The 16,034-nt window shown below is 32.6% G+C and overlaps 1 long non-coding RNA gene across 1 annotated transcript; it reads left to right on the top strand.

Moving 5' to 3' along the window:
* Positions 1-503: 503 nt before the first annotated feature.
* LOC139859839 (uncharacterized) lies at positions 504-3,642 on the top strand. The gene is made up of 3 exons (XR_011763185.1): positions 504-627; positions 2,589-2,695; positions 3,014-3,642. It is a non-coding gene; the product is annotated as an uncharacterized lncRNA (long non-coding RNA).
* Positions 3,643-16,034: the final 12,392 nt, after the last annotated feature.

The raw sequence follows: 16,034 nt of genomic DNA, 5'->3' as shown, positions 1-16,034 counted from the left end.
AATTAGTTGAAGATTACGTGAATAGTCCATATTAATAGTTTTAACGGCTCAGTTAACCTTTGTTAGGGTGATGGATGAAATTGGGACTTTAAAATGCTTTTAAGGATGAAAAATGCATAAAATAAAATACAGTGATGAAACGGGCAAAAAGTAACAAACATAGGGACGAAATGGACAATTTTGTCAAAGATTTATATATAACCTTTTAAAAAAATAATCTCCATCCTATATAAGATTTTTTAAGGTTGATCCAATAGTTACAATTTGTCTTACATAAAATTAGTACTATCTCCGTCCTAAAGCTATAGTATAGTATTCTATTATGTATGCGAATATGATTAAAAGAGAAAAAAAAATAAACGTAAAATTGAAAAGTAAACAGAAGTTACGGTACTTTATGACATTTTCATAAACTGTGTGATTTTTTTATCCGGAGACAATTAAATTGAAACTGAGGGAGGAGAGGGTATCTATGTAAGATTTATGTATCTTCCAAAAGTACCCATCTCACAAACCAATTTCACCCGTTCCTTCCCATCGATCAAATACGAATACACAAGAACCCTAGCTTCATCATTCAAATACAAATCTGCCCCTCCATCAACCAAGTCCGTACCCTCCAACTAGGTACCCTATCTTATTCTATGTGCCATGAATTATTATTTTTATTTATCATCTAATGTTTACGATTCAAAGGAAATAAGGTAATTTCTTTTTTACTTTTCATTTAAGTGTTTTTAGTTCATATACGAAACTAGAAATTCCTTTTAAATTCAATAAATTAGTTAGATGTATGTTGCGACATGATCAATTGTAGTGGTGGTTACTGTGAATTTGTTATAGAGATTAGGAGTATATCGTCGTATTAATTGTAAAAGCAACAACTTTATAGTGAATTGACGAAAGTCAATTATGTTGCGCGTTTCATAATATAGCAACCGTAACTCTTTAACTGTTTTTTTTTTTTTTTTAAATATCCATAATTGAATCGCACTCATGGGTATGCACGTAAATTTGTTATTTGAATTTTTCACGTAAATGCAAAATGAATTCAACCTTTTCATGAAGTTTTGACTATGGACCTTGATTTGAATGGCATGGCTTGCATATGAACTTATGGGAAACTAAAAGTGCAACATGGCCTGTATTAAACATTTAAACCCAATTTTGTCATTTTGACATCTACTATTGTTATCGTTTCTGGATTCCCAAGTAATTATGTTGCTGATCCCTTTGTTAATCGAGAACACTTCTTTTTTTTGGATTTGTTCCATATAAATATTACAAATTATCCGATCATCTATATCAATTGATGATATTACTTTTGGCCCAACAAGTTTCCTCCGTAAGCATTTAGCCATTTAATTAGTATCGTATATTACTTATGTTAAAAACCCTATAATCAACTTGATGATTGCTATACTCTTTGACAAAAACTTGCAAATGTCTTACACAAAATTTAGCGACTTGACTGACCCCTAGAGCCTAAATTAAAGTTTAGGCAGGATTTAAAACCCATGAAAATTTGATTTTACCATTTTCATGGCGTCAATTTTATTTTTAATTTAATTTTATTTTTTTAAACTTTTTTCTACTTATTGGCCGGGGTTCCACTCGGAAGCAATCTCTCTATCCGTCGAACAGAGAGAGATGACTTTCTCTACTTTTGAGAGTGTTTTCACTTTGGGTGGAGAAATGACTTGTCCTTATTATTGGATAGGGGAAATGATCTTATGTGGTACTGGGTGTTGTTGTTGTTGTTGTAGCTTTTTGAAGAATGGCTTCAATAATTCACCAAACTTTACAGATACCTTCCCAAAGTACACATATCAGAAATGACTTTCAAAAGTGAGGTTGCCGATAAGTGGAAACTTGAAAAGAACAACAACAACAACAACAATACTCAATTCCACTGAAGTGGAATATGAGGGAGGTTAGATGTAAACAGTCATTTCCTCTACCCTAAAGTAAAAGGGAAGTCATTCCTCCACCTAGGATACCTATCGGTCCCCAGGTAGAGGAAGTCGTCCCTCCCTATTCTGTAGAGCAGAGAGGCTGCTTCCTAGGGACCTCCGACCAGAAAGAACCATGAAAACCGATATGTGAAGTAAAAAAAAAAAAAAAAAAAATTGATAAAAAAAAAAACTTCACCATGAATAAAGTATACTCCAATACGATATTATAGGTAAATAAAGCATATAACAATATAATGTAATATAGCATATAAGTAAAAAATGTGAGTGTCAAATAAGTAAGTATAACAAGTCATACAAAGAACGAGCTGGCCAAATCATTAATGAAGATCTGCATAAACATTATTGACACTCTATATTAGGGTTTATTTTTCTGCAAAATTCCACGAATGGCGACACTTAAAAAGGAAGCAACTGCAAAAATCATAAGGTAATAACATAGATTAATTAACTTTCATATTTAAAAATCATGTCTATGTCATAAAATTTCATAGTTTAATGAAAAGTGGACTAAAAATTGTTTTAAAGACGGTAATACATGATTTTATTGATAAATTTTGTCTTTCATTCCGTGTTGTTGATAAAATTTAATTTTTTATCTATTAATGAAATCAGCAAAGTCATAGAGATGGATGGACTAGAGCTTCAGAAGCTTATTCTTCAGGAAACACAATTGCAGAATTGAATCCTTGGTCAATCAGACTGCCGTATGATGGTGGATGGTACATTGCTTTCGAAGCTCAAACATCATAAATTCTCTTGAACCCTTAGAAACTACATTCTGAACGATACATGTAAAATGGACAGGACGGGTAGGTTCTTTTGGATTGGGTTTAGGTCAAAATACCCATCTCCATGTTTTCATATTTTTATATAGAAAAAAAGAAAAATGGCGTTTTAGATATGATTAAATTATTCAGATATTATATAAACTTTAAGGAGTGATTCAGTAGGCCATATTCTCTTTGGACGAGTTCCGACCCATTTGACCCTCTCAATCATTCTGGTTCGTCTAAAATTTGTTGTGTTCTTTCTGCCAGTTGCACTTGACATGGTTGTTCAATTTCGAAAGAAGGATAATGATCTCTGGAAGCATATATTTACTGAAGAATATATGAAGTGTGTTGTCATTGAGTTCTACGAGTTCTTCCAACTTGTCGTAAATGCTTTGGTTGTTGGTCATAGTGAGAAAAGGTTGTGTAAGCTCTAGGATATATGATTTAATAACACTAGTATATATGCCATTTCATCTCTGACTTTTCGTTAAAATGATAGAATAATCGGTATCATAACTAAAGAAGTTGAAAGCAACATTACAAAGAATACTTTTCTAATGAATTTTGGAATGGGCTCTCTACCTACTCTTTGCAACCAGTTTGTGAGATCCGTGAATTCAGTTTATGATATGAGCATTTCATAAGAATTTAATGATGACAATAATCATCTATGAAATATCATCAGTATCCTTTTTTCGGATACATTATGCAAACAAAATGACCATTTTCCGTTTTCATATTAGTGAGTTGGAAGAACTTGAATATGGTAGCAAGAATTCAAGAATACATCTATTTGAAAAAGCTATTGATTCAAGTTCTGCTATTCGAATTCCTCCTAATTAGCACAGTTTAGCTCACTCAGAATTGTCCACTGTATTCAACGAGATAGTTCTTCTTGCTTGGGGGTAAGCTTCTTTGTTTACTTTTCTCGACAACTGCGAATTCCTTTTGCACATTCTTTTTGCTTTTCTTAGAGGTGGTAATCGGACGGGTTGTGTAATAGGGCAAAACGACTGACTCTTAAACACATCTTATGTCCCTTTTTTTATATAATCTTGTAATTTTTTTTACTAATTTGAAAACATTGCAAAGATAGTATTGTGAATGTAATAATTTAAGTGTTTTAACATAACAAATAACAGTATGGGAGGTCCTATGAGTTTTAAGAACACATAGGTTGAGTCGTGACCCTACTCTACCTGTTTTACCCACTGCAAATGGTGAGAAGAGTTCCAATTTTATTAAAGGGGTCAAAATTTCCATATATTAATGTTTTTAAACCATTTTACTAACATTACACTTGCATTTAAGTGTCAATCTAAAAGTAGGTTTCAATGTTGTATGAAAGGGTTTCACGCATTAAAAAAATACAATTTCTCATGCCAATTTAGTATAAGAACTTTCAGTTTGGATCAACTGAGACCGACTTTACGGAGTTTCAAGAGGATGGTGAAAATGGCGAAAATGGTCTCTCTCTGCCAAGTGGTGCATCGCCTCACGTAACTAATGAGAATCCAGGTTGGTATCTTGTATTTTTTACACTATAGTATAATATAATAATAATTTTGCTTCCTACATAAAATGTGACACTACCCGTCTTAATCCATAAGGACGAATACAATAATATATGATTACATTGCGAGGTATTTGACCTCTATATGATACATTTTACAAACATTGCATTCGTTTTCAAAAGACAAACTTTCATTTCATCGAAAGTTGACAAACATGCATACCATTTCATAATATATGATTGACTTAGTAATAATCTTGTTGAACTCAACGACTCGAATGCAACGTCTTTTGAAATATGTCATGAATGACTCCAAGTAATATCTTTAAAATGAGTAAATGCACAGCGGAAGACTTCTTTAATACCTGAGAATAAACATGCTTAAAAGTGTCAACCAAAAGGTTGGTGAGTTCATTAGTTTATCATAAATAATCATTTCAAAATTTTAATAGACCACAATATTTCATTTTCAAATAATATGCCGGTCTGCTCACGGCTAAAAATCATTCATATGAAGAACACCTGATGGGAATAAGGAAAGTGCAAAACAATCTCACCAACGATAGCTAATGCAATCAAAATGCAAAACAATCTCACCGATGGTAGCTAATGCAATCTTTATAGAAATCGAACCATTGAATCCAGATAATTCTGTCACAGAATGTAGTTCATGTACTTGTGTCTATTTTGTCAAACACTTATAAAACAGCGCATGTATTCTCAGTCCCAAAAATATATATTGCAAACGCATTTACAAAGAGAGTAATGAAACTCACGCAAAATCAGTTTTAGTATTTGTATCCATTTAGTAAAACAGTTATAAAAGCATTGCATGTATTCTCAGCCCAAAAATGTAAAGAATAAAAGGGATCAAATGAAACTTACCATACTGTATTTCGTAGCAATTATGCATATGACGGCACTGAACAAGTGCAGGGTTGGCCTCGGATTCACGAACCTATATACATATATATATATATATATATATATATATATATATATATATATATATATATATATATATATATATATATATGTCAATATCTGTGTAACAATTTAGGTCAGGTCATAGTGTATCACAATCCTAATGTTCGAGATCGATATGCAAAAGTCAACAAAAGTCAATTTGACCCAAGATGATTTACAAAATCTATACATGTTTATTATATAACTTAAATAGTCATTTTATATATTTAAATATATTTATCAGATTTTATTAGAGTAAAAATAATACAAGTCATTTATTAATAAATAAAGATTTATGTTAAAATTTATATTAAAATTTATATATGATAAAATACACATTTATATATCTTAAGTAATATAATTTATAAAGTTCACTTAATATCATAAAAATATAGTAGTATGTATTATTAATGTAATTATATTACGTGTGGTAAAAATATCTTTGTATCGCATATTTATTTAATAAAATAATATTGATAATAATAATAAGTAAAAGTTGTATTATTTTGTAATTATTATTATTATTATTATTATTATTATTATTATTATTATTATTATTATTATTATTATTATTATTATTATTATTCTACCAACAATAATAACAATATTTATATTTACTAATGATGATATTAATTATGATAAAATGATAATCAATGTAAATTTAAAATAACGATATTTTTTAATATTAACTGTAATAATAATAATGTTTTATAAAAATAATGATTTTATTTAAAAATGTTAATTTTTAATTATAATAATACTAAAATGATAATAATAATAATGATATTTTATAGTAACAATGATATTTCTATTAAAAATGCTAATTTTAATAAAAATGATAGTTTTAATATTAATGATACTTTTAATGATAAAAATAATAAAAACGATATTTTTATCTAAATCAATATCTTACAATATTTTAATTTCATCATAATACTTATTATTTCTAATCGATTCGATTAATAGCTTTTAGTCCTCTTTTATAACACATTTATAATAATGATAATAATATTATTCATAATAATTAGATAATACTAATATTAGTTTTAATAATAATATCTTACAATATTGGTTTATGTCACGGTTCCGGTTTATCGAATGACCTTTCGTACGCTTAAGAAACTAGCACTTTACGTTTCGTGACTCGTACCCTTGTCAAAATATAGACTAAAATCATTGATAATCTATATTACACGAAGTGTAACTTATATATTTGAGTATTTTGGTCATTTGCTTCTATAAATCAACTTCTCGTTATTTATTAAAATATATTTAATAATATATTTAAAATATTACTTAAATCAAAAAGTTTTATAATTATATTAATATTACATTGTAAAATATATATATATATATATATATATATATATATATATATATATATATATATATATATATATATATATATATATAGAGGAATATAACTTATATATATAATTGGAATATTTATATAATATTTATTTTTCAAAATCGGTTATATTTCAAAGTCCGTTTTATATAATTTAAACTCGTTTAAATAATAGGAGTTATTATATCAAATAATGTTTTTAATAATATGAAAACTATATAATCAATTTATGAAGGGACACGAGGCAATCACTGTAAAGCAAGCTTTTGAAAATTAATCGAGAATCTTCACTTACTTTTGACTAACACTCGTTAATGACACTTTATCCCAATCATGTAAATTATTTCACCAATTATTCCGAATACCGTTAAAAAGGAAATGAAAGGACCCGTTCATATACATTATAAACGATTCACAATAGTTGATTTCATTGCGAGGTACTTGACCTCTATATGTGTAACAACCCAAACCAATGACCAACCAAATACGCGAAACAAATTTTTTTTTTTTTTTTTTTACAGTGTAGTGCGCCACGCGCACCACCTCAGGGTGCGCGGCGCGCACAAGTCAATTTTCAGTTCTGTCCGGTTTGGCAATTTTTCAAATAAAGATCTCCCACTTCCCGACATATTTAGACGAAACGCTTTTCACAACATGTCATAATAGTTAAAACTCACACGATTCAATAATAAAATGAGTTTTACAAAACGGGGCCCACATCGGCCGTTTTACGAGTTTCATACAAAACACGAGTTTCGACACATTAGTTTAAATTCCAAACGACACTAAGAGCATGGTGTTTGGGGTTAAACTACCCAAATCTCGGTCAAACTCCAAAAGCTATCACATCCAAAAGCGTCCCCTATCAAACAAGCGGGAATCTCTAATCCAACCGTACGCCCTTACCCTTGTCAACGTCCGAGCCTATAAAAAGATAAACAACGAGAGGGTAAGCTAAAGCTTAGTGAATGCAATAATTTTATATATATATATATATATATATATATATATATATATATATATATATATATATATATATATATATATATATATATATATAACTTACTTACTTGCACACACTTACAACAAATCCGTATACCTACTAGCAACATAATTAGCATACCATTATAATGTATAACGCTAAGTCCTCGATAACACAAGCTAGTATAACAATATCATATAACGCAACAATACAATATGCTACAACACAATACATACGCATTGATGTTCACAACATCTATTAGTATTCGAATCCCAAGGCTAGCTCAACGAATGGTATCGTCAACATCGAACTTAATTCCCATTCGTCCCAATAAATGTGGTATCGTCAACATCGAACTTAAACCCACATATGAGGTATCGTCAACATCGAACTTAAAACCCTCATCGAATTTCACTACAATAGCGGTATGGCTTCGTCAACATCGAAGTTTAAATCCATACATGAGGTATCGTCAACATCGAACTTAAACCCTCATCAAAACGTACCAACAATATACTCTATGATATGGTATCGTCAACATCGAACTTTAACCCATACCCCACAAGCAAATAAATCATATACATACATATATAATTATTCCACTCACCTCAACGATTTGGTGATGATTTTATACTTCCGAATGCTTCAAAGCCGAGTACCTAATACAATAAGTACTCAATCAACAAACAAACTTGTTGGGCTAAACACCAACAATTCACTCAAGTGCATTTAATGACTTAAATGCATTAAATGCCCCATTTTCACCAAAACCGCCCCTTAAGGGTTAAGACCATCGTCAATCACTTAAAAGCTAGTGATTAAGGTCTATCAACACTAACTATAACACAATTAGGGTAATTCATACCCATAATCCCTAACTAGGTCAATCATTAACCCCTTTGACTCATTTAAAATCAACACACCCATTTCGGGTCATCCACTAACCCAACTAACACCCATTTACCAATTAGCTAGGTGTGCTAGTAATTAACTAACCAATTAGGACTCATAAACCTCAATTAACACTTTGAAACCCTAGGTTAGTTACTATTGCGTCTTCATGACTCCATCTTACCCAAGAACACCCAAAATCAACAAATACGGGTTTTATGTTCTTCGTTTACCCAAACCTTAACCCTACACAAAATCAAAGTAAGGAAAACAAGATTAGAGCTTACCACTACAACCACAACGTAGCTAGCGAGTAGATGAACGACTTTAATACCGCACTTTGGCCCGAGAACAACTTCTTCCTCTTGAATTTAAGCTTTCTCACTCAAGAAATCACACTCTATCTCCAAAATTAAAGTGAAGAAGATAAGGTTGTTGAAAATGGAGTGAATGATACCCCAAGATCTGACCTACTGGCCTCCAACTCGTCCACAAGTGAAATTACAAAAATGCCCATCAAAATATCTGAATAAAACAAACAGAACCCGGCTACAGTGAGTAGTGCGCCAGGCGCCCCCTAAGTGTGCGCTGAGCGCACCCTGCTCAGTTCGCCCTCTGACCTCTGTTTTAATATACAAGGTCACCCACACTTCATGTGCCCTATTTACTCTGCTGTACAATGAAGATTAAGGTCTTACAACTCTCCCCCACTTGAATCGGAGCGCGTCCTCGCGATCCAAGCCGCATGACAAGAGGGAAGATAAACTAACACGAATTCTTCGGGCTCCCAAGTAAACTCGGAACCTTTACTACGACGCCATTGAACTTTAAAAGTCCTAACCTCTTTATGTCTCAACCTTTTGGCCTTCTCATCGAGTATGGCAATCGGCTCCTCAATATATTCTAACTTATTGTTTAGCTCAATTTCGTCTAACGGTACCCAAGATGAATCATCCGCAGGACACTTACGGAGATGGGAAACATGAAATGTATTATGGATCCCCGCAAGCTCTTCGGGTAATTCCAAACGATACGCAACTTCACCAACACGAGCTAAAACCTTAAATGGCCCAATAAATCGAGGAGCTAACTTTCCCCGTTTTCGAAACCGAATAACACCTTTCCATGGCGAAACCTTAAGCATCACCATGTCACCTTCTTGAAATTCGATCATTCGTCTACGCTTGTCAGCATACGACTTTTGCCTATCTTGAGCCTTTTTCAAATGATCCCGAATCATATCAATCTTGCTATTCGTTTCTAAGACCAAATCGGTACTCCCGATTTCTTTTTGACCAATCTCACCCCAACAAATCGGAGTTCGACACCTTCGCCCATAAAGCATCTCATAAGGTGGCATCCCGATACTAGTATGATAACTATTATTGTACGAGAATTTCACCAAAGGTAAGTGCTCATCCCAACTACCACCGAAATCAATAATACACGCCCGTAACATATCCTCCAAAGTTTGATTCGTACGTTCGGTTTGACCGTCCGTTTGAGGATGATACGCTGTGCTCAATTTCAATTGTGTACCCATATCTTCGTGAAACTTTTCCCAAAACCGAGATGTGAAACGGGTATCTCGATCCGAAATAATAGATATAGGAACCCCATGTCGAGCGACTACCTCTTTGATAAACAATTTAGCCAAAGTCTCCGATGATATCGCTTCCCGAATGGGAAGAAACAAGGCACTTTTCGTCAATCGATCAACTATCACCCAAATCGAATCAAATTGGGTTCTCGCCGTCTTTGGTAATTTTGTAATGAAATCCATGGTAATGTGCTCCCATTTTCATTTCGGAATTTCCAACGGTTGTAACTTACCATACAGCTTTTGTTGTTCGGCTTTAACTTGCAAACACGTGACACATTGCTCAACATACTTTACAACATCACGTTTCATGCCCGGCCACCAATAATCTTTCCTTAAGTCAAGATACATTTTCGTCGCGCCCGGATGAATGGAATACCTTGACTTATGTGCTTCATCAAGTAGCACTTGTCGATAATCACCCATCTTAGGCACCCACACTCTTCCTTGAAAAGACAACAAACCACGCGAACCCATAGTAATGAATTCCGATTGCCCCACAATTCGTTCCGCATGCTTGTTGTGAACGTAAGCTTCAATTTGAATCACACCAAGTTTTTCAAGAAAATCGTTAGTAATAATCATACGTAACAATCCTAATCGTAACGCCGGGTGGTGACTCTTTCGACTTAACGCATCCGCGACCACATTCGCCTTGCCCGGATGATAAAGTATTTCACAATCATAATCTTTTACCACATCCATCCACCTACGTTGACGATAATTCAAATCTCTTTGATCGAAAAGATGTTTCAAACTCTTGTGATCCGAATAAATCGTACACTTGACACCATACAAGTAATGGTGCCAAATTTTCAACGCATGCACAACCGCCGCCAACTCAAGATCATGAGTCGGATATCTCGTTTCGTGTTCCTTTAATTGTCGAGAGGCATAAGCGATGACTTTACCTCTTTGCATTAGAACACACCCGAGCCCATTTAAAGAAGCATCACAATAAACCGTCATGTCTTCCACACCTTCTGGCAACACTAACACCGGAGCTTGACATAACTTGTCTTTTAACAATTGAAAAGCAATTTCTTGCTCGTTCTCCCATTTAAATCTTGCGTTCTTTCTTGTCAATTTCGTCAATGGAGAAGCGATCTTAGAAAAGTCTTGGATAAACCGACGATAATAACCGGCCAATCCGAGAAAACTTCGAATTTCCGTAGGCGTGGTCGGTTGCCCCAACTCTTTACCGTCTCTATCTTCCCCGGATCTACTTGAATACCGTCCTTGTTCACGATGTGGCCAAGGAATTGAACTTCCCTTAGCCAAAATTCACATTTGGAGAATTTAGCATATAACTTCTCCTTCCGCAACGTCTTTAACACACTCTGCAAATGATGTTCATGTTCCTTCATACTCTTCGAATAGACAAGTATGTCGTCAATGAACACAATTACCGACTTGTCCAACATAGGTTGGCACACTCGGTTCATAAGATCCATGAATGCCGCCGGTGCATTCGTAAGACCAAAAGGCATAACTACGAATTCAAAATGCCCATAACGCGTTCGGAAAGCCGTTATCTCGATATCTTCCTCCCGGACCCGCATTTAGTGATAGCCGGACCGTAGGTCGATTTTGGAGAAATACGTTGCACCTTGGAGTTGGTCAAACAAATCGTCGATCCTAGGCAAAGGATAACGATTCTTGATCGTCACTTTGTTCAACTCCCGATAATCGATGCACATCCGCATGCTACCATCTTTCTTCTTTACGAATAAAACCGGAGCGCCCCATGGCGAAGCACTCGGTCGAATAAAACCCTTCTCAAGCAACTCTTGGGTTTGATTTAACAACTCTTGCATTTTCGTCGGCGCTAAACGATAAGGAGTTTTAGCAATGGGAGTAGCTCCCGGAACCAACTCAATGCGAAATTCAACTTGTCTTTCCGCCGGAACACCCGGTAACTCATCCGAAAAAACGTCTTCAAACTCATTTACCACCGGAATTTCACGAATGGAGGGTGGCTCATCTCGAGTATCAACAACATGGGCTAGAAAAGCCATGCCACCACTAACAAGGAAACGACGTGCCCGTGCAAAGTGCATATCGGCACAAGTCTTCTTCGTTTATCACCGTGAATAATTAACTCTCCCCCACTTGGGGTTTTTACCCGAATAAACTTATCATGGCATGCAATATCGGCTCTATTATGATCGAGCCAATCCATACCAACGATGATATCAAAATCACCCAAAGTCATCGGAATGAGATCGATTTTAAAATTTTCGGCACCAAACACAACATTAAAATTTTTACACACATCAACCACTAGCGCCGTCTTGTCATCCGCTATTTCAACTTCTACCGGACGACTTAACTTAACTAGCGGTTTATTTAACTTAGGCACGAATCTTGGAGAAACAAACGATAAATTGGCACCACTATTAAATAGGATTCGTGCCGGATTAGAGTTAACCATGAAAGTACCTGAAACGACTTCGTTGGATTGCTTGGCCTCCTCATTCGTCATCAAATAGTTGCGACCCCTAGCCGTGCCTGCCGCTTTCTCCAACCGTTTAACATGATCGGTGTTCAAGTCGGGGCACTCCGAACTTCGGTGTCCTTCTTTGTTGCAATTAAAACAAGTGAGCTTGTTTGTTGAAGGAGGTTTGGTACAATCCCGAGCCAAATGACCTCGTACCCCACAATTGTAGCAAGTAGGGATAAAGTTCCCGAAACCTCCCTTCTTCACACTATTTACACTTTCGGAACCCTTCTTGTTCTTGCTCTTCTTGTTGGAAAAGTTAGAATGACTAGAACCTTCAAACTTTCTTTTATAAAAAGTGAAATCGCTTTTTCTTGGAACCTCCGGCTCAAAACCCCGAGCCAATTCAAATAACTCTTCAAAAGACTTAGCCGCTCCTCGACTAATCTTACCCTTATACTCATCATTCATGGTACGGTAGAAATCTTTCATTAGCTTGTGATCGTCACCAACATATTCCAGACAAAAACGAGTCTTTGCCAAGAAGGTAGACTTGAGAGTGACCAAGTCCATTGAACCTTGTTGCACATATCTCGTGCACAAAAATAACATACACATAACCTGTGTATAAAATCATTCTCTCGATACATAACATTCACTTTTCATTGCTTTCATAGCTTGGCTTGGTAACTGACCTTAACATATAATGCGCATAATAATATCCCCAAAACAGAACATCTCGTCTGTATAATAATCATATAAACTTCGAAGTACTAAACACCACGGCCACTAGCCCTTCCGTCTAGTGAACATTCTGGGTGGGGGTGTTAAACTCGGTAGCTACCTTTAGGATTCGCGTCAATTAGGCGTGCACTAATTCTCAAAATTAGTGATGTTCCTTAATTCTTAGGTTACCAAGCAATAATAATTAGGGGAAAAATATTCATATCAATTGTGGCAATTATCACGTCCACATAATTCAATGGTGGCAATTATCACGTCCACATAATTCATTCGAGGAATGTTTTGCTTGTGTCTATCTCGTCAAACATTTATAAAAACATTTCATGTATTCGCAGTTCAAAATGTATTTGAAAAGCATTTAATAAAGCAGTTGTAAAAGTAGCGCATGTATTCTCAGTCTCAAAAATGTAAAGAGTAAAAGGGAATCAAATGAAACTCACCTAATGTATTTTGTAGTAAAAATACATATGACTATATTGAACAACTGAACAATGCAGGGTTGGCCTCGGATTCACGAACCTATATCAATTATATATATTAAAACATATAATTGAAATATCAGAATTTCATTTATTAATATATTATTTATATATATTTTGTAGTTATATAAGATTTATACTAAATTCCATTAAAAAAATATAGTAGTATATACTTTATTTTATATCTTAAATCTTATGTTATATATATTTATTTTGTATATATAATTAAAGTGATTAATATAGTTATGTTGATTTCTATATATATTTAGTATTATATAAAAAAAATACTTAATATGTTGTATGTAGGTATTTATATATATAATGTTAATAGAATTTATATATAGAATATTAATATATATGTAAATAATATGTTTTATGTACAAAATATTTATTTGTCTAAAAAATGATAGTTTTGATATTACTGATTTACTACTAATATTAATAATAACTTTATTAAAACGATAATATTAATAATAATGATATTGTTATTAACGATACTTTTGTTTAATAATAATACTAATTATATTAATAGTTACAAAAGTGATACTAATACTAAAATAATGGTAACTTGCATTATTTTCATATTTATAATCCTAATCATAATGATAATAATAATAATACAACTTATTTGTGATAATAATAATAATAATAATAACCAATTTATTTATAACACTTAATAATAATAATACTAATACTTATAAAATGATACTAATAATAATATCAATGAAAATAATAACAACTTGTGTTATTTTGTCATAAAAACACTAATAATAACAATCCTAATAATAATGATAATAGTAATAATAATACATAATGATAATACTAGTAACAACAATAACGATAATATCATTAATTAGATTCATGATAATAATAATAATAATAATAATAATACTTATATAAATGATAATGATGTAATCTATGATAATAAAAATCATGATACTCATAATAATAATCAACATAACAATAATAATAATAATAATAATAATAATAATAATAATAATAATAATAATAATAATAATAATTAGTATTAATAATAATAATAATGATAATAAAAAAAAAATGAAACTACCTTTGGAGCCCTTTTAAAAAAAATGTCATGAGCCGGGCTCGAACCCCTGACCTCCCGCTCACAACCCAACACCCTCGACCATGGCACCAACTCTGTTTTTCTCAGTTATATTAAATTCAAATTATATTTATCTAGTTCCTATCTGCTTCCCTTTCTTCTCCAGTTTCGAAATCAAGTGACCAGAGGTCGATACCAATAATAAAATGAGTTATCAATTAGTTTTTAGGATTTACAAATTCTACAGAACCATTTATAGATCGTTTAAATTAATTAAAACAGAAAATAAAATCAAATTATATTACGCTGAAGAACATTTTTGACTTAAAATCAAACTCGAATTTAGAAGCCGTTATAGACCAACATTCCTTCATGAAAAAGGTTTTAAAACATCATTAGAACCTTTATGGACTTTCAATTTAAATTAAAACATCAAAATGAACCCTAATTTTATGATGAACACTTCGGTTGACTTTTTAGAATATGAACTTTGACTCGAAAATTCTTACTCAATAGATAAAGTTGGGATTTAAGCTTTTGCAGTTAGTTTTCATAAGGGATTACTAATAGAACTGCATTAATAGATTTTAAAATAAATCTCAAATTCGATGTTTGACAAAAAAAATTGGGAAGCAGGGTACCGGGTCTGTTTTCTTTTACTCTGACTTGGTTTTTCTGATTAAATTCGCCCATGTGGAAGTAAATAATTGAAATGTATAAATTTTAATAGATGATTGGAGGTCGTATTCCTTGAATAACACTGAAGTTGATTAGATTATATATGAATTGCAGGTCGACAGATTTTACTGTCAAGAACAGAAAAAAAATAAAAAATAGAATAAAGATTGGATAACGATTTCTAACAGCTTTTGGATGTTATTGTGATTTATTGGAACTGAATCGTACCATATTGTAGACCAAAAACAAATTTGGATAAAGTTTGATTGCAACCTGTAACCAATTCGTACGAATTTATGATTTTTATATAATTAATATTAATAACTAATATAATAATTATATTAATACTAAATAATAATAATAATATAAATAATAATTATTGATAATATTTTGTTAATGGTAATAAAAATAATAATGATTCCAATAATATTAATAATACAAGAATTTTATTAATAATAGCCAATAGATGCAGCAGGTAGCCAGGACCCTTTAAATCGGAAGCCCACAACTCGCCACTAACAAATCCAACTATTACTACGAACCAGAAAATTTTGGATGTCTATCAATTTAACCGCTTA

Source organism: Rutidosis leptorrhynchoides, chromosome 7, assembly GCF_046630445.1.
Source record: "Rutidosis leptorrhynchoides isolate AG116_Rl617_1_P2 chromosome 7, CSIRO_AGI_Rlap_v1, whole genome shotgun sequence".
Taxonomy (NCBI): domain Eukaryota; kingdom Viridiplantae; phylum Streptophyta; class Magnoliopsida; order Asterales; family Asteraceae; genus Rutidosis; species Rutidosis leptorrhynchoides.
Note: the sequence above shows the minus strand (reverse complement) of the source record. Positions and strands in the feature narration are given on the sequence as shown.